The sequence below is a fragment of the Hippopotamus amphibius genome, chromosome 13 (assembly GCF_030028045.1).
Source record: "Hippopotamus amphibius kiboko isolate mHipAmp2 chromosome 13, mHipAmp2.hap2, whole genome shotgun sequence".
In the NCBI taxonomy this organism is placed as follows: Eukaryota; Metazoa; Chordata; class Mammalia; order Artiodactyla; family Hippopotamidae; genus Hippopotamus; species Hippopotamus amphibius.
In genome coordinates, this window is record NC_080198.1 from 19,494,405 (window position 1) to 19,521,598 (window position 27,194).

General features: G+C 36.6%; 1 long non-coding RNA gene across 1 annotated transcript in view; it reads right to left on the reverse strand.

Annotated features, from left to right (window-relative positions):
* Positions 1-4,991, reverse strand: part of LOC130834564 (uncharacterized) — a 71,021-nt gene extending 66,030 nt beyond the window's left edge. The window contains exon 1 of the long non-coding RNA XR_009048688.1: positions 4,642-4,991. This is a non-coding gene — a long non-coding RNA (uncharacterized LOC130834564). The remainder of the gene's footprint in view (positions 1-4,641) is intronic.
* Positions 4,992-27,194: the final 22,203 nt, after the last annotated feature.

Consider the following 27,194-nt stretch of genomic DNA (forward strand, 5'->3'; position numbering starts at 1 on the left):
GACATTGGTCTTTTATATATTGCCTTTCTGTTTCATGCCATCATTTGTTCAAGTCCTTTTTTTTTTTTTTTCAGTTACTAACTCATTGCAGGTCATTCTTTACAGACCCGTCACTTGCATTTGATAACTTGCAAGAATTTAAAATATAGGACCCTTCCATTCCTGGACTCACCTTTTCTTCTGCAGTCACTGACCATGGAATTTCATGCATCATTTTCAGCAAACTTAAGCCTTACTGTGGTCTACGTTTATCTTTTTAAAATGCCCTCTTAGAAGTTTGTGAAGAAAACAGTCAATTGCTACAGAGTAGGAAGCAGGATGATGTGTAGCAAACAACAACCTGTTCCCCTTAATTTGGTATTTGTGTCAAAGCAAAACACACAGAGTTTTAATACCTAATATTGTGGGATCTAGTTTTATCAGAACTTGAAAAAGCTAAATTGAAGTAGTACAACAAAAAAGTATGAATAAACTCTCACTTTATACAAAAAAACTGAAATTATAGAAATTCTCCCAAATTTTAAAATTTCGTAGGGATTGCAGTTCAAAGTAGGCAGTCTCAATAAATTGTGTTTATGATACTCCCATAAGAAAGTAATTACTCACCCCTTAGAAATAGAGACACAGATGTAGAGAACAAATGTATGGATGCCAAGTGGGGAAATGGGGGGTGGGATGAATTGGGAGATTGCGATTAACATATATACACTAATATGTATAAATGACAACCTGCTGTAAAGCACAGGGAATGCCACTTCACCGTACAGTAGAAAATAATACAACATTGTAAAACAACTATACCTCAATAAAATCAGAAAAAAAGAAAATAAATTATTTCCCCCCTTTGATGTTATCCTTTGAAACAAAGTGGTGTTTATGTGTATCTTTGGTGACTACTGTGCTGTTTTTCAACCTTCTAATATTCACTATTATTTAAAAAATATTTAAGCTATCATAATAATCTACATATCTTTAAGTATCCACTTATCTTTTATATTGAACTATAGCAGATTTATAATATTGTGTTAGTTCCAGGCATACAGCATATATACAGGCATACAATCTACATATGTATAGACTAATCACACTGTTGGAGACCCAAGAGAAGGATGTGGTTCTGCTAACTGCCAGAGAACACAAGAAAGCAGTAAGCAGTATCACTGGTGCTGAATGATGCCTCTCTTCTCCTGTGTATTTAGTACATATTTGAAATTGACCGTTAATTTCATATAATGGAGTTGTTCTGCAGGAGTTTTGATATTAATAAATGTCTTTCAGCACTTTATTTAAAACAAAACCAAAAAACACCTCACAAGGCTCGATCCTGCCACATGCCGGCCCCGTGCAGGCTAAGAACGGGAAAGGATGGAGAAGGTTCCTGAACGTGTGCCTGCCAAACACATAAATTCTTTTCTAGATTCTTTTCCACTGTAGGTTATTATAAGATATTGAATATCGTTCCCTCTGCTATAAGTAGATGTTTGTCATCTATCTATTTTCTATATACTGGTGTGTATTGGTTAATCCCATACTCCAATCCCCCAGCCATCCCCTTTGGTACTCCTAAGTTTGTTTTCCGTGTCTGTGAATCTCTTTCCATTTTATAAATAAATACATTTGTATCATTTTTTAGATTCCACATGTAAGTGATATCATACAGTATTTGTCTTTCTCTGTCTGACTTATTTCACTTAGTATGATAATCTCTGTTTCTCTCCCTGTTGCTGCAAATGGCATGATTTCATTCTTTTTTTCATGGCTGAGTAGTATTTCATTGTACATATATACCACATTTCTTTATCTATTCATCTATTTGGCTATTGTAAACAGCGCTGCTTTGAACACTGAGGTGCCATTAGCCACCTATATTTTTTGATATCTACGCATCTTTATTTTCAAAATCTCCAAAAGCATCTGTCTTCTCATCTATTCCCTTGAACCCTCTTTGGTCCTAGAGACTTCCCCGGCTCTGTAGCCCTCCGTCCTTTGCCCTACTCTGTCCTCCCTCTAGACCAGCAAGCAGCTTTTCGTCTGTTTATTCTACATGATGGCTCCTGCTTTGAATGGCATTTGAAAATAACTGTTTTATGACTAGTGATCTTTGAAGATCAACTACCTGAGATCCATGTCTAACTAAACTGAGTATTCTGTTCCTGGATTAGTTTAAACTATAATGACACACCGGTTAGAACAGGAATCATCAGAAAATCTACAAACAATAAATGCTGGAGAGGGTGTGGAGAAAAGGGAAGCTTCTTGCACTATTGGTGGGAACGTAAATTGATAGAGCCACTGTGGAGAACAGGATGGCGGTTCCTTAAAAAACTAAAAATAGAATTACCATATGACCCAGCAATCCCACTCCCGGGCATATACCCAGAGAAAACCATAATTCAAAAAGACACATGCACCCCAATGTTCCTTGCAGCACTATTTACAATAGGCAGGACATGGAAGCAACCTAAATGTCCATCAACAGAGGAATGGATAAAGAAGATGTGGTACATATATACAATGGAATATTACTCAGCCATAAGAAACAAAATTGGGACATTTGTAGAGACATGGATGGACCTAGAGTCTGTCATACAGAGTGAAGTCAGAAAGAGAAAAACAAATATCATATATCAATGCATATATGTGGAATCTAGTACAGATGAACAGGTTTGCAAGGCAGAAATAGAGACACAGATGTACCGAACAAACCTATGAAAGAGAAAGTGGGGGGCAGGGGGTTGGGGGTTATGAATTGGAAGCTTGGGATTGCCATATATACATTACTAATAAGAGAAAAATATCAAATTGTATACTTTAAATGTATGCAGTTTACTGTATGTCAATCATATCTCAATAAAAATCCTTAAAAAATAAACTATAATGAGACATAATGGAAATATGTGATTTGACAAGGTAGCTGAACAAATTTGCTTCATCCAACCGCTTGTAAAAATGTCAGATAAACACAAAGACAAAGCTATCCAAAGCCCAAATAGAATTTCCGATAATTCCATCTTTTAGGGAGGCAGGTGGCTGAGCAACTTCTTGCTGTTAGCTTGGTTTAAGAACGAAGTCCTCACTAACAGCATCTTACATCAGAGACAGAAGCTCTGCTGACCAGTTAAGAAGGATCAATCTCTTAACACTTTTCAGAGTCATCTAGAACCAGAATCCTTCTACCCTCGATAGCTCCTCTTGATAAATTCATTATAAGCCCACAGGAAAGAAATCAGACAAAAATGAACGGACAGATATATAATCTTGTGGGATGTTCCTATACATTACTATCAGTCTAGGATAGACCAATTATTTTAAAATAAATAAGGATTTAAATGACATATAATAATGTAAAGTTAAAAACCATACACCAACTTTCATAGGCTATAGAAAACCATCCTTTTTAAGCATGAATGAACTCTATTCAAAGGGATATATAACAGACTGAAAAATACTGAATATACCCTGTAAACAATAAATGATACGGAATATAGTCTCTGAGCATGATAAAGTAAGATTAATACTAAAAACTACCAAACATTATAAAAACTAGATGTTAAAGAGCAACCTCCTCCCTAACCCCCCCAAAACTACTGTTCTAAAACAAAATCAAATATACAATTACAAACTTTTTTGGAGATAATAAAAGTGAGACCGCGTTTTGTGAAATTCAACCAAATATAAGTTGAGCAACAAATGCAAACCAATACATTTCACATTTAAAATATAAAAGCAGGCAACAGAGCAGATTTAGCTGCTATTCAAAGTTTGCTTACCCATGTTCTAAGAGATGGTGTTGTGAAGTGGTATATGAAAATTTTAACAGGTGCTCACCTCCAATGAGAAAAAATAAAAACGCGTGGTGGATGAGAGAGCTGAACCCTCTGTCAGCGCTTTTACTTCACCTTTGTCACCCAATCTTGAACACACAGAATGACAATGCATGACCTCCTTGCCAGACAAACCCAGCACCATTTCCCACTGGGCCCGGAGAAGCCCTCAGAATCCTTCTCAACCCATTTCTCAAGGCAGCCACAAACAGTCAGAATCCACAGAAGACACAAAACCTATCTGCCATCCCTGATCTTCTCCCCTCTTAGAGTATATTAACCAGAATTTGATCCAGCACTTTGGGGTAACAGAATACAGAGGAGCCATCACCTTGCTTGAGTGAAATTGTCATAGGTACGATCACACACATTTTTCAGTCTCATCACGCCACTGACACGCATTCAACTAACAACCAGCTTCAAACCTTGAAGCCGTCTCCACACCAGCTGCTATTAAACCATACCCTGAATGCCTTCTATGTCAGATTCTCATGTACAATCTTCCACCTTCAACTCATTTAAATCAAATTAAGCATGACTTTGGATCTTTATGCCAGTTCAGCATGGTTAAAACAATGGTCTCAAACGGAATTCCTTAACACACCATTTGGAAACATCTTCTTGATAACCAAAATAACCATGTTTTAAATTACTCTCCCCACTGAGTGTTGAAATCTTTAGGGTAATATTTATATTCACACTACACGCAGAATCTACACACAAAAAATACACTTTTTGAGCACAGAGAGGTTTTTTTTGTAACCGTTACCATCATTTTACTAAAGAAATAAAGATAATTTTAAGATTGTTCTAGTACCTTAGAGCCTCAAGGACTGACTCCAGCCAGAAAAAGCTGTAGGCAAGTAGTGGATTCCAGGAATTTCTTGTTTTCCAAGTAAATCTCTCGCTCGAGCACTAGAATACCTGTCATCATGAAAGGTAAAAAGAACGTACACACAATTGAGTTTCAGAGTGCTAAACAGTAAAAAATGTGAGTTGCTATTATAATATAGCTATAAGACATTAAATACTATCATGAGGGAGTTTGAAAAGTTACCAGTGTTACACGAACATAACAAATCATTTTTGTATGTATTTTGTGGCCCTAAGGTTGACAGTATTATTCCATCTATACATTTCTAGAAAAGAGATAGAAGAGTAGCATTCTGTACTCTTAATTTATAATCCCTGATTGTATTTCGTTCATTTTCAATTATATTTTTTTCAAGATATAATTATTTTCCTTTCAGGTCTAATTTTCTTCTTCCATACAGAAGTCTTATTTAGATGTATTTTTATACAGGGATCAGCAAACTTTTGCTGTAAGGGCCAAAGAGTAACTATTTTAGGCTTTGGTGGCCAAGAAGCAATGTCCTCAACTGTTTTAACATCTATCCTCCCTGAAATACTCACCGTCTTTTTTTACATTCTACATTTAAATAAGTAAAATCCGTAATTGGCTCACAGACCATACAAAAACAGGTGGTGGGCCAGCTGTGACCATTGCTGGAGTGATGCCTGCTCTAGAATACTGACCACTGAACAAAAAGGAAATCACAGTTGTCTGGCCATGCAGCAAAACCTAAAGCTTAGTAACTTCCATTTGTAGTGTGTGTTTGACAAGATAGATGACACAGTTTAACAATCACCTCCATGTTGACCAAAGAAATTTCATGTGTCAAGTTTCGAATTCTTCCAGTGGAAAAAATTAGAACCCCAAAGAATCCTATTGTTTCTCTTTCAATTAACAAATATTTGTTGCCATTTGGGCAATATGAAGAATCAGATAACAAAACCAATACCATGAACCTAACGAGACCCCAGCCCCTTCCACTGAAAACCTATAGCATTTATAGCTAATATTTTCCTACTTTACCTCAAGATATATGTCTCATAAAGGAATATATAAAAGGCTTAAACACAGCTACTCACAGAAACATCATGAATGAAATGAAGTATTTTCTCTAAATTTTTCAAATCTAAGTTTTTCTTCCTACACAAATCATTTAAATATAAATATTTTTAGGACTTTGTAATAATTATACAGCCAAAAGCTGAACACTCGCAGCTTTTTAGTCTGACAATTAGCCGTAAAGTCAATGTCCACCAATGATAAGGAAGAATAAGTTGTATTTTAAGTGAGAAAATATAAAGAATCACAAGCTTCCCAAGTCAAAAAGTTTTTTATTTCTTCTTTTTCAGAAGAGCACGAAACGCATCTCTAACAATGCAGAGAAAATTCTATGCATTCTAATTGGTCAAACTGTAGTGGTAGTTTGAGTTCTCTGTGTTCTCTGCCTATGTGGCGCATTTTGAATATTCCTCCTATACTGGAAGAATGTCTCATCTTAGAAGATCTGCATGCCCATGACAGAAGCTGAAAAACTTGCTTTCTCACCTCCCTTTAAGATGTTGGCTTTGCCCACATGAGACTTCACTTTGAAAGAAGCAACATGGAGAAACTGGCGCCGTACACAGAGCTCATGTTCTCCTAAGAGCAGAGGGGCCTGCCTCTCAAGGGCAGGAAAGCAGACGTTCTAGAATCTCACACACAGTGGCAGTAGCCGTAACCAAAGCTGTGGTGTCCATAGTGCACATGAGTGGCTCTTCTTGGGAATGGTTCCTTTGTGGTTGGGGGGTGTTCCTTGCTTTGCAGTCTCCAAGGCTCAGACTCTGGCCCTTCGTGTGAGCTCCCTAACTTTATTTGTCTCAGGTTCCTATCCTGGGTTGACTTAGGTCTCCCCAGAAAAGATATGCACGGAAATCCTAAGTCTTGGCACCTGTGAACGTGACCTTCTTGGTGAAATAGGATCTTTGCAGATGTAATCAAGTTAAGATAAAGTCATAGGTCAAAATCCAATATGACGGGTGTTCGTCTCAGAAAAAAATCAATAAAAGATACACAAGGAAAACGCTATGTGACAAGAGAGGCAGAGATCAGAGTGAGGTAGCTGTAAGCCAGGAAATGCCAAGGATGGTGGCTGCCACCAAAGCTGGGAAGAAGCAAGAAAAGATTCTACCCAGAGCCTCGGAGCATAACCCTGTTGGCACCTTGATGTTGGACATCTAGCCCCACAACGATAAGGGAATAAATTTCTGTTAAGCCACCCAAGTTTGTGGTATTCTGTTATGGCAACCCTAGGAACCCATTACAGTGGGGTTCCTCAGAAGCGGACCCTGAGATAAGGATTTAGTATAACTGACCTTTTAAGACAGTGCTTCCACTACCAAGTGTAAAATAGATACCTAGTGGGACGTTGCTGTATAACAAAGGGAGATCAACTCGATGATGGGTGATGCCTTGGAGGGCCAGGACAGGGAGGGTGGGAGGGAGTTGCAGGAGGGAGGGGATATGGGGATATATGTATAAATACAGCTGATTCATTTTGGTGTACCTCAAAAGCTGGTACAAAAGTGTAAAGCAATTATATTCCAATAAAGAGCTTAAAAAAAAAAAAAAAAGAAAGTGCTTCCAGGAGGAACCAGTAAGAAAGTAGAGAAAGCAGGACAAGGGAAGGATTTCAAAACCGAGTATGCATGTGATCTCAGGCAAACTCCCAGGCTCAGCGCCATCCTGTAAGGAGCTCTGGAGTTTAAATTGCATCCAGAGTTTGCCCCAGTTGGAGGCAAGGGAGCTGACTTTATAATTTCTGTAAGGGGAGCCAGTCAGTCACTGGCTGCTCCACTGGACCTAATCTCCCTGGCACTTCAGGCTCTCTGAGCTGGCAAAGTAGCCGCAGTTGCCATTGGGCAGGTATCTGAAGAAAGCTGCAGGGGCTAACCTTGGAAGAAAATTACTGAAGACTCTGGGTATGAAATACACAAACACACGAAGAGGAATTTGGGGGTATTCGGGCAAAGCATAGGTTGTATTTACTATACCCATTAGTAAGTTTCTTTTCTGCTCAAATTTCCTAGAGTGGAGCCTGTTGTTGGCAACTAAAAACAATAACTGATATGCCACCCAAGAGAAGAAAGTCATCTGTTTTTTTTTAAACTTACAAAAACAGCTCAGTCATTCGCCTTTTCAAACACAAATGAGTTGCTGGAATATTGTGGGAAAATCCAAATTTTATAAAACAAGTCACATTTTAAATGCATTAAAGGAAACTCAATATTTAAAGAAAAACTTGTGAAATGAGTAAAGTGAAGACTTTCCATAAATATTTAAGCATATCTACTTTGTCATTATATATGTATCTATAAACCTATAATATCAACAAATATGTTACAAGTGCCACTTAGTTGTAGAGCACTACTCTTGGGACTATAAAAAAATATAAGCTATGCTCCCCGTTTTCAAAAGTTTATATGTTAATATCTGTAGAATCTTTGGTCATGTCACCTAACATTTCTGAGCCTCAGTTTCCCTCCCTGTGAGATGCAGATGATAATGTTAATACAAACTACAGTGGAGATCATGATATAACTTATGTAAATGCTTTTTGTGAATGCAAAAGATTATATAAATATAATGATATTGAGAAACACATAAAAATATGGTGTAAATAGAAAGTCCCACAGGAATTCCAAGTGAAAAAAATATCAAGTCCATGGGACCTGTGGCGTCCCAATGGCAAGTAGATTCCTCTCAAAGATAAAGGTACATTGGACAATTGTCAATGGATTCTAGAAAACCCTTGAACCACAGATATTACTCTGCTGCCTCTAATTCAAAACACATCAAGCAAAATTCTACTTACAGTTTGTCTTCCATACAGCTTGCCTGCAGGGAGGTAAAGTGCCAAGCAGAGAATAGGCATGTCTGAGGCACTGACAATTAAATTTCTAAGTGGACTTTGAGAAGATGGTACTCTAGTGAGTTAAGTCTGTGTTACCAATTTGGTGAATGTGAGTTTGGTCTTAAGAGGTCACTATACTCTTAGGGCATAAAGTCAAGTTTGTGAGCCCTCAAAGAGATAACCAGACCCTGAAACTTTTTCAATTCACCAAGATACCCTAGGTCTTGGCTTGGCAAGTAGCTAGCATCTTCTTCCTTGAAATTTCTACTCTCTTTACTACATTTTAAATGTATTAAATGACATAATTTTCTTTAGGTTCTTGAGAATCTCTTTAATTAAAGCTGCAGGATGCCTACAGAACTCAAAAAGTAATAATAGTCTATAGAAAAATGTTCATCAGTTCTGACAGCTACTTTGAATGCAGATACTCATTTCATGGACTGCTGATTTCCAAAACAAAAACTATACAAACCCCATGTCTTTTTTTCCTCTTTGGATCTAATCCCTTGTTCACTGATATTTGAAATGTGCTTATGGTAATTTGATTCTTGTTTGTTTTTCAGTCTATTCTTAGTGTAGAGGAATGGCAGGAATTTAAACACTCCTCTACTTTTACGTCTAGGCAAACATCATTGAAATAATATCCGTTCAAATTCAGTTAAGATTTTGCATTGATATCCTGATCTGGCCCCTCCGGCCTCAGAGAGAGGATTATGCATTCTCTTTTCCTTCATTCCCCCCTTCCTTCCTTCCTTTTGTAATATCTGGATCACATTTCTTCTTTACCATTTCTATTCTCTTTCTCTTTCTAGGTTCTTCAAGCTCTACTAATCCACACACACCTTTCCTTATTCATGCATATGCAGGTCTCTTCTTTGTTAGAAAGGAAAGAAAAATAAAGCAAAAGAAGAAGATGAGAAAAAAATAGAAGGGAAAGAAGAAAGGAAGGAAGGAATAAACAAAAGGAGGAAATAAAGAAAACTGGATACACTTACCTTTTAGTCAAGCATGAATACATGACTATGTTTAAACAAATTGTTTAATTAAATGCCTGCTCCATGTAAGACTCTGGGCTAGGTGGCAGGAAGATAAAGTTAAATAAGACATGAACTTGTCATCTAATAGAACAGACATCAAATCATTGTAAATAAGCTAACACAAGGCAAAAAGTGGACAAGTTCCCTAAGAGAGGAACCATGACATGGTAAAGAAGGAAAGATGACCATGACAATGAAGAAGAAGGAAAGGTGACATTCGATTAGGTAGAGGATGGAAAAGGCAGAAAGAGTCTCATGGAAAGATGGCACTTGAGACGAGCCTTTGAGGATAAGATTTGCTTTCCTTTCCATTTGTCCCATCAGTTTCCCTACAAAATTCCTCAAGCAAGTTCTGCATATCCCTTTTCTCAACACCCCTTCACTTGCTAGCTAATCTGCCTTCTACTTTTACTCCCTCCTCAAAACTGGCCTTTCAAAGGATACCCATAACACTTTTATATTCAAACCCCACATCTTAGAGACTTTGATTTAAAAAAACAACAACAACAAAAAACCTTTTTAAAGAACAAAACTTGCTCTCTTCTTAACATCCACGACATGGCAGTATCCCAGGCTTCTGCTTACTTTGACCCAGGCCAGATACTCTAATGGGAACTGCTCTGCAATTTCATCACCAACAGTATCGGGGATTTACCATTGTATGCACCCCTGAAAGATTTACTCCAAGATATGCCAAAGAGGAAAGGTGGGGAGGGGGCAATAAATCGGGAGCTTGGGACTGACATATACACAGTATGTTTAAAATATATAACCAACAAGGACCTACTATATAGCACAGGGAAATTTACTCAATATTCTGTAATAACCTAAATGGGAAAAGAATTGGAAAAAGAATAGATATATGTATATATATAACTGAATCACCTTGTTGTACACGTGGAACACAACACTGTAAATCAACTACAGCCCAATATAAAATTAAAAATTTTTAAAAAGACGTGATTCAAGACATGTACATACTCTTAACCGAAGTGTGATTGTAACACCTTTGAAAACCTTTTTTGATCCATGCTCACCTTTGACCAAGATTCAGCAGATGAAGGCACCTTTAAAAAGCATATTCTACTCCAAACTCCAAAAATTAATGCATATTTCACTAACGATGTTGAAGAAAAACAGGAAATAGGATTTACATTACCCACTCCCTTGGGGAACCATACCACCCACTGTGTACCACCGTTCTTCTTATAAAATGTTTTCTATTGGCTGCCTAAGCCCCCTTCTCTATAGATCAAAATAGAAGACAAAATTATCTTTGTAGAACAGAATGAAAATTATGTAAAGATTCAAGTTGAGATATGGTATTATGGCTAGGAGTATAAATTAGGACGAGACATATGGTAGAGAGAATAGGTGGAGAGAAAAAAGGAGTCCTAATATTTTCATCTTATATAGCAGACTGTTGAAGGTAGTCAGTGAACATGAAATGGCAGTTTAAATACACTATTTAAAAGTATAAAGTTCTTTAGAAGGGCAAAAAACATATCAAAAATTAGGAGTAAGCAGAGGCACGGTAGGATAAATGTGGTAGCATGTCTCTCATCTTTTATGTCCAATATTTTACATTCAAACTTGATAAATTGAGATATATTAATTAACCATATTATTTAATTTTTGGAAACAATCACTCCAAAGAACTACGCAGGAAACCCTTAAAACTGATTTCCTCAGTGAGCAAGACTGGAGATATTGAGAACCGAGGTGGTCAACTACCACTTTAATTATAAGCCCTTTGCCCCATTTGGCTTTTTCAAACTATGTACATGGATTCATTTACTAAGATTTCTAGAAGGAAAAACATTGGGAAAAATGTTTTTAACATCAATTGCTTGAATGAATGGTTTTTATACATTTTTGGTTTAAAGATCCTACCCTAAAATACAGAGCTTTTTATTCTTAATATAACTAAACATGTATTTTCATGCTAAATCTAGATGCTAGTCGAGATAAGCAGAGCCAGATATAAAGGTTTAATTAAGATATAATGCGAGAATAATCTTCAGAGGGAGATTGTTTTATTGATAGAGTATTTTTTTCTCTGTGAATTAGATCATTTAAAAATATTCTGCTTCAAACGCCCAGTGCAAGGGCATCATTTGAGAATCAATGTCCTAAATATTCACAGCTGGGTATATCGCACCTAAAAATAGAGAGCTTCTATTTTATCAAAATAGATGCCCCTGTAGGTAGTGGTTGTGTCAGCCTCCCTCTGCATTTCCTCTTTTCTTTCCTTTCTCTATTGGGGGGGGCGGTTCTAGTCTGTTGGGTGTTTTTGCTCTCACTGTTTTTCTGTTCTTGTTCTCTTTTTATTTCCTTTTCTTATTCCATTAATCTTTCTCTATTTGCCATCCATAGAACAGTGTTTTCAATTATGTGTTATATTTAGTGAACAATTTGTTATTCCTTGCTCTCAATTCAAAAAGTAGATCAGTGAACTATTTCTGTATTTTTGTAATGAAGAGAGGAAGGCAAACAGGAAGGAAGGAAGGAAGGAGGGAGTGAAGAAGAAAAAAAAAGAGGGGGAGGAGGGAAGGAGGGAGTATGGGGGCAAGAAGAAGACATAAAAATAGGCAGAAAGAAGAGAAACATCCTTATGCTTTTTGCTACAGTAGTCCTTGTTTAATTCTTCTTGTGCTTCAGTGGCCCTCATGGAAAAAAGCTACCACAACTCTAGTTGAAGTGGTCTAAATATTCTGTTTTTAATTCTAAGAAGTGGAATTTTTCTCAGCTTTATTCGGGTATAACTGACAAAATCATAATATATTTAAGGTGTATAATATGATGATCTGATATATGTATATATAGTGAAAGGATTCTCTAGGATGTGGAAATCTTGACAAAGATATTAAACCACCTACTCAGAGAAAGGCTATCGTAAGGGAGCGAGATCCTCATTTTTCAAAGTTTAGATACTTAATAATTCAAATTTGATAAAATAAGGTGTGCATAAGCAAATAACAACTAACGCCATCAGGCAGGCTGACCTGATCTTTTGACAAGTTTCTAAAGATATAGCTACACTTTCAATAAAATATATGTTTAAAGGTATTCTCAAGTGCAGATGGCCTGAACACAGATCTAGAATCTTAGAGTAGGCAGGGACTTTAGGATCAGCGTAATCTCTCATCACAGACAAAGCGTCGGAAGTCCAGGGACATCCAAAGATGTGCCTATTGCGTTATAGGTTAGTACTGGAAAAGGCGACCTATGAAAAAACAATATATTCAAAAACTACTGAATTCAAAAGCACTTACAAGTGGGTGCATTGTATTTAATGTGAATCTTATTTCAGTAAAGGTGGTTAGAAGTCAACGTGGTCACCTGTTTACTCACAGGTGTGTCACGTCTCTGGATTAGTCAGTATGACATTCATCACCCCTTCGTTCAACACTGTCTAACACACACCAGGCACCGTCAGAGGCACGGGGAGAAAACAACAAGCCACAGCAGAGATGGCGCCTGCCCGCGTGGAGCTTACGGGCGCCGAGAAACAGGCATTCGTCAACGAATGACACCAATAAATACATAACTCAACTCGGCAGACAGCTGCTACCACGGAAGGTGCTGTGTGTCCCACTACCACGTGTAGAGGCTTTCACCCCAGTCACAGAGGTCAGGGTCTCTTCCTTAGAGAAGGGACCACTGAATTTAAATCTGAAGACATTTTGAAACTGGGACGGGGTGGGACAAGGGAGTAGGGAAAGATGTGCATGGGAAAAACATGTTTAAAGACCCTGTGCTGGTGGACACAGGTACTTTGAAGAGTCAGAAAGACAATGAGGTAGGAACCCAGAGATGAGGGGGAACATGGTGGAAAAACTTCCGTGAATTTAGTTAAGCAAAAACCAAGTTAAGCAAGGTCGTGTTGATGCTACAGAACTGTAGAGATCAAAGAAGCCCCAATAACATTATTTTCACTCGGCATATTTACCTAAAGTAGTTAAATGATGGAATTAATTCACTGAATGCTGCTATCAATGATACCAAAGAAAACAACAAACAGATTTGACAAATTGTAAGTCCCTTTCAATTCCTACCACTGCACACAAGCACTCTGTTTAAAGGAAGCATTCCTCACAGCAGTTGTTTGATTGCTTTAACTGCTTATTTGAAAAACATTCTGTCTTGGACTGAAATGGTAAACTTTAACTGACCATTTTTCACCTAAATGTAATACCCATAAACACTGAGTACTGGAGGAGCTGTACTTTACCATACAGCTAGTCAAGGCAATGAAAGAAGTTGAAAAAAGAAAACCAGCCATACTGGTCTATGGGTCATATTTAGGCCAAAATTTGGGATTAAAATTTTTACTTTTAAAGCAGAAGATCTTTTTAAAGCAACCTGTGGAAAGGCTTTTTGTTGGGGTTCAGAAGCCCCCCTCTGGGACATCAATACAAGCTGGGAAAAGTAAAGCCTGGAGGCAGTATTGCCCAGTGGTTAAGAATTTAAATTCTGGAAGTTCAATGATCTGGTTCTACATCTGGTTAGACCATCCTCCAGCTCTGTGACCTTGGTAGATAGGTTTAATTCCTTAATCTTCCAATCTGGATATTGAGGACAATGATAATTCCGTTGCAGGTTGCTTGAAAGATAATATAAGTACATTATCCAATGCAAAGATTGACACTCAAATCTGAACCATCATTCCTAGGTAATATTAAGTAGCTTTTCACATTTAGCAAAGTCTACATCAGGCTCCTTGGCATTATCTAACAAAACTGTCCATTTCAACATCCAGTGAGGCTGCAGTCTGTGCAACTGTTTGTGATCTTCAACTATCTGGGTTGAAATCCATGGAGGCGAAAAATCCCATTTCCCTTAGGATGTGGACACTCGCTTACACAGCTCTCTGAAAGCTGGCGGGCCCTCAGGCAGGTTGGATTACTCCAGGTCTCATCTATGATAAGACTGTTCTAACAGAACTGAGCGCATATCATAGATCAGCTGCCTTGTATCTTTCCACACTAGACTGCTTTTCGAACAAGATGTTTTATTTTCATGGTAATTTAATCATTCAATGTTATTAAGTAGGGGTTATAAAAAGGCAATTGTTTCTCAGGACCTTGAAATTCAGGATTCTCTTTGGAGTTGCCCCTGGATCCCCCTTCCGTTGTGTCCTTGGGATTAGTTATGTAGCCATTCTATACTCTAACTTTTTATGCAAAATGAGAAAAATGCCACTTTTACGAGCTGCTGTAAATTCCTAACTAACGCTGAAAGCACGCTTTAGTTCCTTTCACCTGAGAAAATTAAAGTAAATGAAAATATTTCATTATTAATAATCTAATTCTCTTTGAATCTTTGATTAATACCATTTTAATATATGAGATTCTCAAAATTGGGTCATATTCTATATAAATTTTTGAAGTTGGAGGCTATATACAAATAGATAAATTTGAGTTAAAACTAATTCTCCTAAGAAGATCTAAAATGGACATAATACCTCATGAATTAAGCATAAAATAGCAGATTCAGGGATAGCTTCCTACAAAAACCAGCAGTATATGTTGCTCCTTAAAGTATATTATTTTCATTAGTGGTGAGATAACCACTTTTACAATTTTGAATTTTTTGATAATGTAAAACATCACACACTCTCTGATGAATTTCTTTTAAATGTAAACTAAGGTTGTGTCAAAGCAGCCTAGCACACCTGGTGCAAATGGTACACTTAGAATGTCATTTTGGATTGGCAAAGTTTTTTATTCCCTCCTAAATCGCTACCTCGAGTGTACTGTGAAGCATTTCTCACCACTACATCCTTCCTCATGATACCCTGTTAAAAATACGATGATTTAACATGAATGGATAATTTCAGGAATCTTAAGGACTACTGACATTTCAGTTGGAGCTCATTTCGTTAATTTAAACTTTCTTAACATCCTTCTATGACATGTGTAAACCTACTAAAATGTAAGGCAGATTCCGAAGGAAGGGTTTGAAAGTGTTAAGCGAAAGCGTCAAATATGTTACAAAGTCCTACCACTGAACTCTGCATTACCCTTTCCCTTTCACATTTAACATTCACGCAGCTGCTCATGCCATGTAATCAACTGATTGTTACACAAGCATTTTCTAAAGCTATGACAATCTCAGATTTATGAGGTCAAGAAGTGCAGACTTAATCCATTCAATAGCTGCAATTTATCGTCTGATTATAATTGTATACACAAACACAGTAATGATTTAGATGACATAGTGTAAAGATGAAATCCGTTTATTTTAAAAGGGTTTCTAACCTTTAAAATATGTTGCCATGAACACCTTTCGATGTCCGCTTTTAACAACACAATTATTATTGTTTTATTGATCAGGGTTTTATTACGGATTTGACACTTATATTTCATGCTAATCGAAAAAGGTGTAATTTTTCTGAACAATTTTAACAAGAATATGACTGTAATTAATTATATCACTATTATGTTTTCAGTGTCTAGAAAGAAGTGCTTAATTTATCACACATGTCTCCTACAGCACATGGAAACCTCTTTTAAAAAGACAGGGTGCGCGCTCCTTCCACAGATGATAGGATATGACATAGGCACTATATTTATAGATTTCTGCTGCCATGCTGACCTGGTTTTATAGTGACAGCTCTTTTGGAATGAAATTGTACATTAGCAACTCAGATAGCTTGGGTGGCACCCAATATTACCATCGTTTGGTCTTATAACACTAATTAGTGGTCATTCCCTAATGCTTTCATAGATCAAGAAAACAACCTGCAGACAAGGCCAAAGTGGTGTTGAATAACACCAGCCCTATATACTTCAGATATTTTTTTCCCCCAGTTTGCAAGTTGTAACAAATGATGAAATGCCGTTGCCGACTTGTTTGGCTATACGTGGCAGTTTGTTCTCTTAATATTTACTGTTATACACCAGCGGTTGTAAGCTGTACCTACAACACACACACACACACACACACACACACACACACATACACAAGTATGTATATAGTATTTATACTGATCTTTAGTTTATTGTTAATGATCTTATCACTTTTCTAAAATATCATGGCTCCATTACACAAGCGAATTAGAACCCTTACACATAGCAGTATAATTTATGTTTCAAATAAAATTTTTAAAATAATTTGTATTCCATGCTAATAAAGCCAAGCTTTTTCTTGTTCAATTTTTATATGTTGTTCAATAACAACCTTATTAAATCACATAAATTTACATTTCACTTTCCATATTCCTTACATATATGAATTCCATTCCATTATATAGTGCTGTCCTGTATCTGTACCACTACAGAGTTTCTATTATATGAATCTATAAATTCTAATTAATACATATAATTTGGTACATTTAAATTGAAATACATAGATTTGCATTTTCTACAAATGTTCAAAATCATTACATATCATAAGGTTTGATCTATCTCTACATCTTTTTCCTAAATTTTCAGTATGATGCTATTTTAGTTTATTAGAAAACATTTGATTTAAAAACCTAAATGGGAAAGCATTAAATATTAAAATAATTTATAAATATGAAATTCTATGCCTAACATTATGTAGAATGGATGAAAAAGTATATATTATAAGATGGCAAATGAAGTAAAATCAATAGTTGAATTGGTAGCATGTTCTAACTGTAATTAAACAGTCATGCTCACTTGCTTTTCTGCCACACTGTTTTAAACAGCACAATCCCAATGGCAAAACACAGGCTTAGAGTTTCCTTTCCTCTTTGAAAGAAGTGAATCAATATTATTATAGTCAATATATCTTTATCTTTAATAGAATGGTGAGGGAAAAACATCACAAATAAAAATAAGTATTTCCTAGTAAATCAAATCTAAAAAGACAAATTATATGTGCTCCTGCCACATGTGATCGTGACATTAATAGACTTTTTCCCTTTGCTTTCATGGGAACAGTCCCTATCTGAGCATTTTCACCACCCAAACTGCAGTTTTAGTGTTAGGCCTGGCTTCACTTGAAACTTTGTTTTCCATTTCATCATTATCCTCCTAGTTTTAAGCCTGCTGCGTTGTTAGTGCACTCTGAAATTGTTAGAAATACACTGCTGCAGTAGTAGAGGATTTGTGAAATGGTGATTAGCGGTCTTCTTCATTCAGTAGTACTTATTGCGCACTCACTACATTCTTGGCGCTATTCTAAGCCCTGGCAACACATCAGTGGACAAAACACATAAAGATCTTGGCCCTTTTACAATTTATGTTTTAGAATGGGAAAGATGGGCAATGAACACATAGTGAATAAGTTAACTACATTGTAGGTTAGGAAGTGAAAGTGATATGGGCAAAGAAAAGGGAACGAGAGAGGGGGAGGGTGTGGGGGTTGAAATTTTAAACAGTGTAGTCTGTACAGGGATTATTAAGAAGGCATCATGTGAAGGAAGAGTCCAAGGAGGGGAGGGAGGGAGCCATTCAGTACGTGCAGGGTGATGGTTCAAGCAGAGGAAACAGACAGTGCGCCGAAAATATGGAAGTTGTTCTGATAGGTAGGAGGGTCAGAAAGCCCTGAGGCTGGAGCATAGGTGAGAGCTGGGGGTGGGGGAGAGAGGAGCAGGAGATGTGGGGCCAGCTCAGAGAGGTCAGAAGGACACAGAGCCATGTAAGCAAAGGTCATTGGCTTTCTACCCGGAGCAAGATGGCAGGCTATGGCAGGGTGCCAAGTAGGAAGGAATCTGAGGTCATCCAACTCACATTTTAAGAAGATCATTTAAAGAAGGGGCTGTCTGGAGAGTAGGCTGTCAGGAGATAGGCATGGAGCAGGGCAAGGATGGCAGAAATCCAGGGAAAAGAGGTGGAAGACTCAAACCCAGCTATCAGCAGTAACAATACAATGAAAACACAGCGTAGGCTTAATTTAATTCCATTTCTACCTAAATGCCTCTCCGAGGTAAACCTAGTTGGAAATCAGAAACTACTTAGGGTCACACTTCCATTTTCAGATGAAAATCAAATGCAAGAGACAGGACTTTCTTAAAAAGCATAATTTATGCAAGATTATTATAGGTTCCTTTTTTTCCCTCCTAGCCAAAATAATTGTTTCCACATTATTCTTGTATTATTTGTAAGTGATGCAATCATAATATTGAGAATTATTGATTATATATATTCTTCTTATCTTGGAACTTCTATACTAACTGATTATTTCAACAGATCTATGGGCTACCAATTACCTTCATGACCGTTCATTCTTTCCTTCATTAAGTATTTTGAGTACACACTATCACCCAAGCATTGTGCTTGGAAGTTAGGTGTTAAACAATAACTTTCAATTTAGTTCACCTGAGATGATATCTTAGAACCTTTATTGTAGAAAGAACTTTTCTAATTCCACACAAAAAAGCATTTCTTAGATTCACACCTTGAAACAGGATGTAACAGCAAACAAAGAGAGATCCTGCCCTTAGCCTATAGTAATGGGGGGAAGGACACACATAGCTCACCATCGTGCAAAACAGAGGCATAAATGCCAAAGTTAAGCCACGAGCATAATCCAGAAACAGCACAGTGATAGGTTTTAAGGAACCAGGAGGACTCAGGAAGCAAAGATCGGAGATAACTTTCTCTTTCCTTTTCCCATGAGACAGGAGTGGTGACAGATACTCATTGAATCATATACACCTCTCTTCTCTCCTCTTCTACTTTGTGATAATTTCTGCTGTTAGGTTTGGACTATTTGGGAAATAGCTTCTTCATGAGTGAAACTAAATACATCAATTCCACTATAATGCAATGTTGCATTATAAAACTTACCACATTCTGCAAATTCACACAATAAAGACCTTATGAGGAAAATGGGGTTAGGGTTGCAACACTCAAAAACAGTGACATAACAAAGTAAAAAATTTTGAAAGGAACCTAATAAAAGCAGTGGCATAATTTTACACTTTTAAGAAATACAGAAATATGACAATAAATATGGCACTTTACAATAGATACAAACTCAAGTTTGCTCTTAGAAGTGGGTGTTAGAAGGGTTCCGCTTGTAAGTTATTGTGAATGGTAGAAGTGGGGTTATCTGGAATTGGCTGGAAGGGTGTAACACCAGATGTGAAAGGGTGTGTTGAGCTGAAGCAGATATTTATTGTATATTTGTGTGTGCATTTTGTATATATCTATGGGACTGGGTTTAACTAGGTGCATTTCCTGCATTTATCGAGCATTTCTTAACACAAAATCACACATAGGCAAGTGCAAAATTCACATTTTGCTCGACTGTTCCCCAGTATATCATTTGTGTTGTAACACATAACATTTTCAAAACAAGCATTATAGCAGAACTGCTATAGTTTGCATTGCTTTTGCACTTAAGATTTAGATAAGACTTACTCAGACAACTGGCTTTTAAATGGCTTGAGTCAACCCCTTCTGAACTGATGCAGTCTCCCTGGCAGGCTTTTTTAAAAGATGGTACCTTTGGTTGATTAGAAAATAGTGTCCCTACCTCTGGGAGTGCGTGCCTGTTGAGTGTAGGGAAGGCTGGCTAGATTTCCTGTCCATTTGCTTTCTCAGCCAGGCTGATATTATGCTCCACTAAGGTGAGCTTTGAAGGGTTTATAAGCTAAAAATTCACTGATTCCTTTGCCAGAGGCTCTATGGTTTAATGTCAATGTTCTGTTTCTTTTCCATTGCTACAGTTGTTTGTCAGAATGGCTTCTCAAAGAATTCATTCTGTGTAATTTGTAATGGTTCCAAAATGCTATTGTTAAAAAATCATAAATTATTTACTACTATTTCATCAACTAATGATGAAAGAGAATCCCATTAAAAAGAAGCCCAGATAGGACAAAAAAGCAAAAACCATTAAAAAAAAATCAATGAGATTTTATCGAAAATAAAATTTCTACTCATCAAAAGATAACAATTGAAAATTGATTAATGTACAAACTATCACATCAACAGGCTAAAGAATAAAAATCATACGACATCAGTAGATGCAGAAAAACCTATGACAAAATCCAATATCCATTCATGATAAAAAACAACAACAACAACAACAACTTTAGGCAAACTAAGAATGGGGTAACTTTCTCAACTTGGTAAAGATCAGCTACAAAATACCAACAGGTGACATCATACTCAGTGGTAAGAAACTAAATACTATTCTGCTAAGATGAGGAACAAAGACATTCCCTCTCATTACTTGCATTCAAAAGCCTAGTAGAAGTCTCAACTAATGCAGTAAGATAAGAGATAAAAGGTATACGTATTTGGAAGAAAACTGACTTTGTTCACAGATGGCATGGTTGTCTATGTAGAAAATCTTAATCACTGAACAACTCCTGGAACTAAGCAAGGTTGCAGGATACATGGTTAACATGCAGAAAACAATTGTTCTTTTATATATCAGCAATGATAAATTAGAATTTAAAATTAAGTACATAATACCATTTACATTAGCATAAAACAAAGACATACTCAGGTATAAATTTAACATAATATGTATAAGATCTACATGAGGAAAACTGCAAAGCTTTGATGAAAGAAATCAAAGAAGAGCTAAATAAATAAAGAATATCTCATGTCATGGATAGGAATACCCAATATTATCAAGATACCAGTCCTTTCAACTTGATCTATGCATTCAATGCAATCTTAAATCAAAACCCCAGAAAATTATTTTGTGGATAGCTAACAAACTAACTCTAAAAGAAAAAGACCCAGAATAGTCAACACAATACTGAAAGACAGTAAAGTTGGAGGACTGACACTACCAGACTTTAAGACTTAATATCAAGCAATAGTAAACATGACATTGTGGTATTGGTTAAAGAACAGATGAAAAGGTCAAGAGAACAGACTGGAGAGCCCAGAAGTGGACTCCAGCAAATGAAGTCAACTGCTATTTGGCACAGAAGCAAAAACAATTCAATGGAACAAGGATAGTCTTTTCAACAAATGGTGTTTTTCAACAAACTGGACATCCGCATGAAAAAAAAAAACCCAAAAGATCTTATACCTGTCCCAAAAATTAACCTGATATGGATCATAGACTAAACTGCAAAACTATAAAACTCCTAGAAGATAATATGGGAAAAGACATCCAGGTGACCTTGGAATTGGTAATAAAATTTTAGATATAATACCAAAAGCATGATCCATGAAAGAAAAAAACTAGTTAGTTGGACTTCATTATATTAAAAACATCTTCTCTGCAAAAGACATAGGTAAGAGAATAAAAAGACAAACCACAGACATGAAAAAAATCTTTGCAAAACATATATCTAATAAAGGATTGATATCAAAAATAAATTTTAAAAAAACTCTTAAAACTCTACAATATGAAAAAAGCAACCCTATTAAAAAATGGGCAAAAGATCTGAACAGACACCTCAACAAAGATGCAAATACAGATGACAAATAAGCATATGAAAAGATGCTCCACATCATATGTCATCAGAGACTTACGAATTAAAATAACACAGTACCACTACACGCCTATTTTAATGGCTGAAATCCAAAACACTGACAGCACCAAATGCTGGCAAGGGTGGGGAGCAAGAGGAATTCTCATTGCTGGTGGGCAAGCAAAACAGAACAACCGCTTTGGAAGACAGCTCAGAAGTTTCTTATGAAACTAAGCATACTCTTACCATATGTTTCATCAATTTCACTCTTTTGTATTTACCCAAAGGAGTTGAAATCTTATGTCCACACACAAACCTGCACACAGACGTTTATACCAGTTTTAGTAACAACTAAAAGAAATCAAAACGTCCTTCAATAGAAGAATGAATAAACTGGTACATATATACAATGGAATATTATACAGTGATTAAAAAAAATGACCTGGGGGGCTTCCTAGGTGGCGCAGTGGTTAAGAATCTGCCTGCCAACGCAAGGGACATGGGTTCGATCCCTGCTCCAGGAAGATCCCACATGCTGCGGAGCAACTAAGCCCATGCGCCACAGCTATTGAGCCTGCGCTTTAGTGCCCATGAGCCACAACTATCGAGCCCATGTGCTGCAACTACTGAAGCCCACGTGCCTAGAGCCCGTGCCCCGCAGCAAGAGAAGCCACGGCAATGAGGAGCCCGTGCACCGCAAGGAAAAGTAGCCCCCACTCACTGCAACTAAAGAGAGCCCACGCATAGCAAAAAAGACCCAACAAAGCCAATAAAATAAAATAAAATAAAATAAAATAAAATAAAATAAAAGTGCATGTTCTTTAAAAAAAAAAAAAATGACTGGGGACTTCCCTGGTGGCGCAGTGGTTAAGAATCTGCCTGCTAATACAGGGAACATAGTTTCAACCCCTGCTCCAGGAAGATTCCACATGCCACGGAGCGACTAAGCCCATGGGTCACAACTACTGAGCCTGCACCCTAGAGCCCATGAGCCACAGCTACTGTGCCCGAGTGCTGCAACTACTGAAGCCTGTGCACCTAGAGCCCATGCTCCACAACTAGAGAAGCCACTGCAATGAGAAGCCCCAGCACTGCAACGAAGACTAACCCCCACTTGCCACAACTAGAGAAAGCCCGCTCGTAACAACGAAGACCCAACACAGCCAAAAAATAAATTAATAAAAATTTTTTTTAAAAATACGCTGTCAAGTCACAAAAAGACAGAAGAACCTAAAATGAATATTGCTAAGTGAAAGAAGCCTATCTGAAAAGGCTACATACGGCACGATTCCAACTATATGACATCCTGAGCAAGGCAAAACTACGGAGACAGTAGAAAAGGTCAGTGGTTGACAGGGATTTGAGTTGGGGGGGGAGGGGATGAATTCAGTACTGCCCCCTCGGCATCAGTTCTGTGTTTTGTGGCTTCAGTTATCTGCAGTAATTGTGGGCTGAAAATGGAAAATTCCAGAAACAAAGAACTCAAGTTTTAAATTGCACACCATTCTGAGTAGCGTGATGAAATCTTGGTCTGTGCACTCCATCCTGCCCACGATTTCTAACCAGAGACATCACCTGCTCTGGACATCCAACCACTGGCAACATCATGGCTGGACAATCCAGGATCACCCAAAGGAGCTGATACTCCTTCTGACCTATTGTCAGAAGGTCGGTAATAGCTTAACACTATAGCACAGTGCCTTTATCATTCACTTCTCTCCATCTCATCATGTGGGCATTTTATCATCTCACATCACCACAAGAAGAAAGGTGAGGACAGTATAATAAGGTATTTTGAGAGAGACCACATTCACATAACTTTTTATTACATTTTTATTTCTATATATGTTCTATTTTATTACAGTATTCATCACTGTTGTTCTTCTTTAACTGTGCCTAATTTATAAGCTAAACTTTATCACAGGTATTTATGTAAAATAAAAATCACAGTATATATAGGATTTGGCACTATCCACAGTAGGGGGTCTTAGAATATATCCCCTATGGAGCACAGAGGATTTTTAAGGCAGTGAAAGCATTCTCTCTCCTGCAATGATGGACACATGTAATTATCCATTTGTCAAAACCTGAAGAGTATACAACACAAGGAGTGCATGAACTCTAATGTAAACTACTACACTTTGGTTTATAATAATGTATCAATACTGGGTCAGCAATTGTAACAACTGCATCACACTCATTCAAGATATTAATAAAAAAGGAAACTATTTGAGAGGCTGAGGGGTTATACGGGAACTCTTCCTCCTTTCTATTCAATTTTCTGTAAATCTAAAACTGCTGTAAAAAAATAAAGGCTATTAATCAAAAAGAGAAAGCTTAAGAAAAATGAGTAAACAAGCTACATATTAGAATACACACACACATTTCTTTGTTATATATTTGGCAGTTCCTATAAATATATATATTCACAGTATATTATATGCATACGTATATGCCTCGTTATATTTTCTAAGTTTTCTGTTGATTGTTTTTGTTTGTTAGGCTTTTCCTCATTTAATGTTGATGTTTAGGAGTTCTTTTTATATCCAGATACAATTCCTTTGTCAAATATATGTACTGTGAATATACATAGATGCATGTATGTGTGAATTCATATATATAAAATGTTTACATGAACCTATATATATATATATATTCACAGTACATACATTTGACAAAGGAATTGTATCCAGATATATAAAGGACTCCTAAAGGTCAATAATAAAAGAAAAATATCCTAAAGACAATGAATAAAGAAAAATATACTAAAAATAATGAGTAAAAAAATTTTAACAGATACCTCATTAAAATATACATATTAAGGGACAATAAGCATATGAAAAACTCCATGAGTTAACACTTCACATCCACTAGAAAGACTAAAATAAAAAGGGCTGACAAAACCAATTGCTAACAATATGGAACAAATGGAACCTTCAAACGTTGATAGCAGGGATGTAAGATGATACCTCACTGGCACACGATGTGGCTGTCTCATAAATACTCTCACCCCACAGCCATCGTGACCAAATAATTCTATCCATTGGTATTCATATAAAAAAAGTAAAAACCTATGTTCACAAAGACTTACATCTGAATCTTCCTAGCAGCATTATTCATATGAGCAGAAAAGTGGAATACATTGTGGTATATCTATACAATGTATAAGCACTGAGCAGTAAAGGATGAATGAACTACTTATACATGCAAAAATATGCAAAAATATCAAAAACATTCTGTTAAGCAAAAGAAGCCAGAACCTAAAGAACACATATTGTGTGATCCATTTAAGTGAAATCTAAAAAAAAAAAAAACACAAAAAACTAATCCATTGTGATAGAAATTAGATAAATAGTTGCAAGGGAAATTTCCTGGAAAGGGGCATCCAGTGAGTTTCCGGGAAATATTATTTGTCTTGTTTGAGGTGATCATTGTATTGGTGGTTACAATTGTCAGAACTCACCGAACTGAACATTCAAGACCTATGTACTTTACAGTATGTTAATTACAGCTAAATATAAATGCCCAGATGCCAGCACAATAAAATATACACACATGAATTAAAATGTTTCCTACTATAGAATTTGGGCAGACCCTGTTCCCAAGCTAATCATTTTGAAGACAGATTGAAATATTGTATTATATTTTTATTATTCTCAGGGATTCTTATCCTGAGAGAGTTTCATTCTATACTAAACAAGCAAAACTGAATGTTCCAAAAGAGAATCATGTCATGTTCCTAAGTGTAAGACAGGAAGGTATGTTTTACCTAATGAGGTGTCTCAGAACTTTGTTTCACCCCAGAAAAATTGATGAACTTTTATAACTACTGATGCTGTATTTCTGAACAACATTATCACCTTAACATTTGAGATTTAAAGCTCACAGGAATCAACACTTTAGTGAGGGCTTTCTTTCACTTAAGACGGACACTTCTTCAAAATTTAAAGCATTCTGAGCTTTTCTGAGGACTGCATCTTTTTTTTGTAAATGTTTCTTTGTTCTTCTCATTTGGGCTTTTTCAGCGAGTTTCCACTCTTTTCAATGATTTACCTCAATAGACTGTCCAAACTATTCTCTAAACAACCAGGAGCTCAAAAAAAAAAAAAAAAAAAAAAAGGCAGTGATCACCCATCCATATTCAACCACTAAACAGTTGAAATGTATTAATTTCTCAACTGAAAATAAGTGGAATGAGAGTCCAGGTATTGAATTAAACAAATTATCCTCTTTGTTTAAAATCCTGGCAGAGTTATCTCAAAGCTAAAATGGAAAGATAAAAAAAGATTGAGTGGAAATTATAACTATATTGTGATAAGGCACAAATGTAAAACCATATCCAAAGTATTTATCAACCAAATCCTTGATGAGTCTAATGAGGTGAAGGATATTTTAAAACCTGATTTTGTCTGAGTTTGTGCCTAGTGGACAGTCATTGGTGCTGCTATGAACAATAAAAATAACAGCCTTTAACGACTTCAAGGTTAGAAGCCTACAGTTTAGGACTTGGGTTGTTCCTTTGGTTTCTTTAACTCAAGGATTCCAGTTAACGATCTCTTGCATTCTCCTTGCCTTGCTAAGACAAAAACTAATAGCTAAGAACCATTCAGGTCTCAAACGCAACATCTCTTTTCCTAAGAAAACTTTGCTAACTGCTTGCTCACTCTTCCTGCTAGGGTAATCTCAAGTCACATGCTCTCACAACAATTTGGAATCTGCAGTCAAACATATTATGATTTTTATGTAACTAGCGTTGTGATGATTCATTTATGGTGTCTCCACCACTTACTATCTTCAAAGATCCAGCAGGACAGGGATCATACTTATCTTGTTCGTCATTGTAGCGCCAATCTCTTTGCTGAATGAATGAATCATCACAATAAGACAGGAGGATGACATATAAAAGCCTTCACAAGATCCTACACTAGTGACCTATATCAGATATCAAAATAAGAAGAGAGAGATCCCGTTTGTAGACTATAACGTCCTCACTGGTGATATCCATTAGATTTCAAGTTCAAGGTTTTTGCACATAGATATCCATTTGTTTCAGTACCATTTGTTAAAAGCACTTTCTACTATAATGCCTGTGGACCTTTGTCAAAAGTCAGTAGTTTATCTATACGTGGGTTTATTTCTGAACTTTATTCTCTCCATTGATTTATTTACCTGCCTTGAAGCCAATTCTATACTATTTTGATCACTGATTCTTGAAACCAGGTAATTTTAGTCC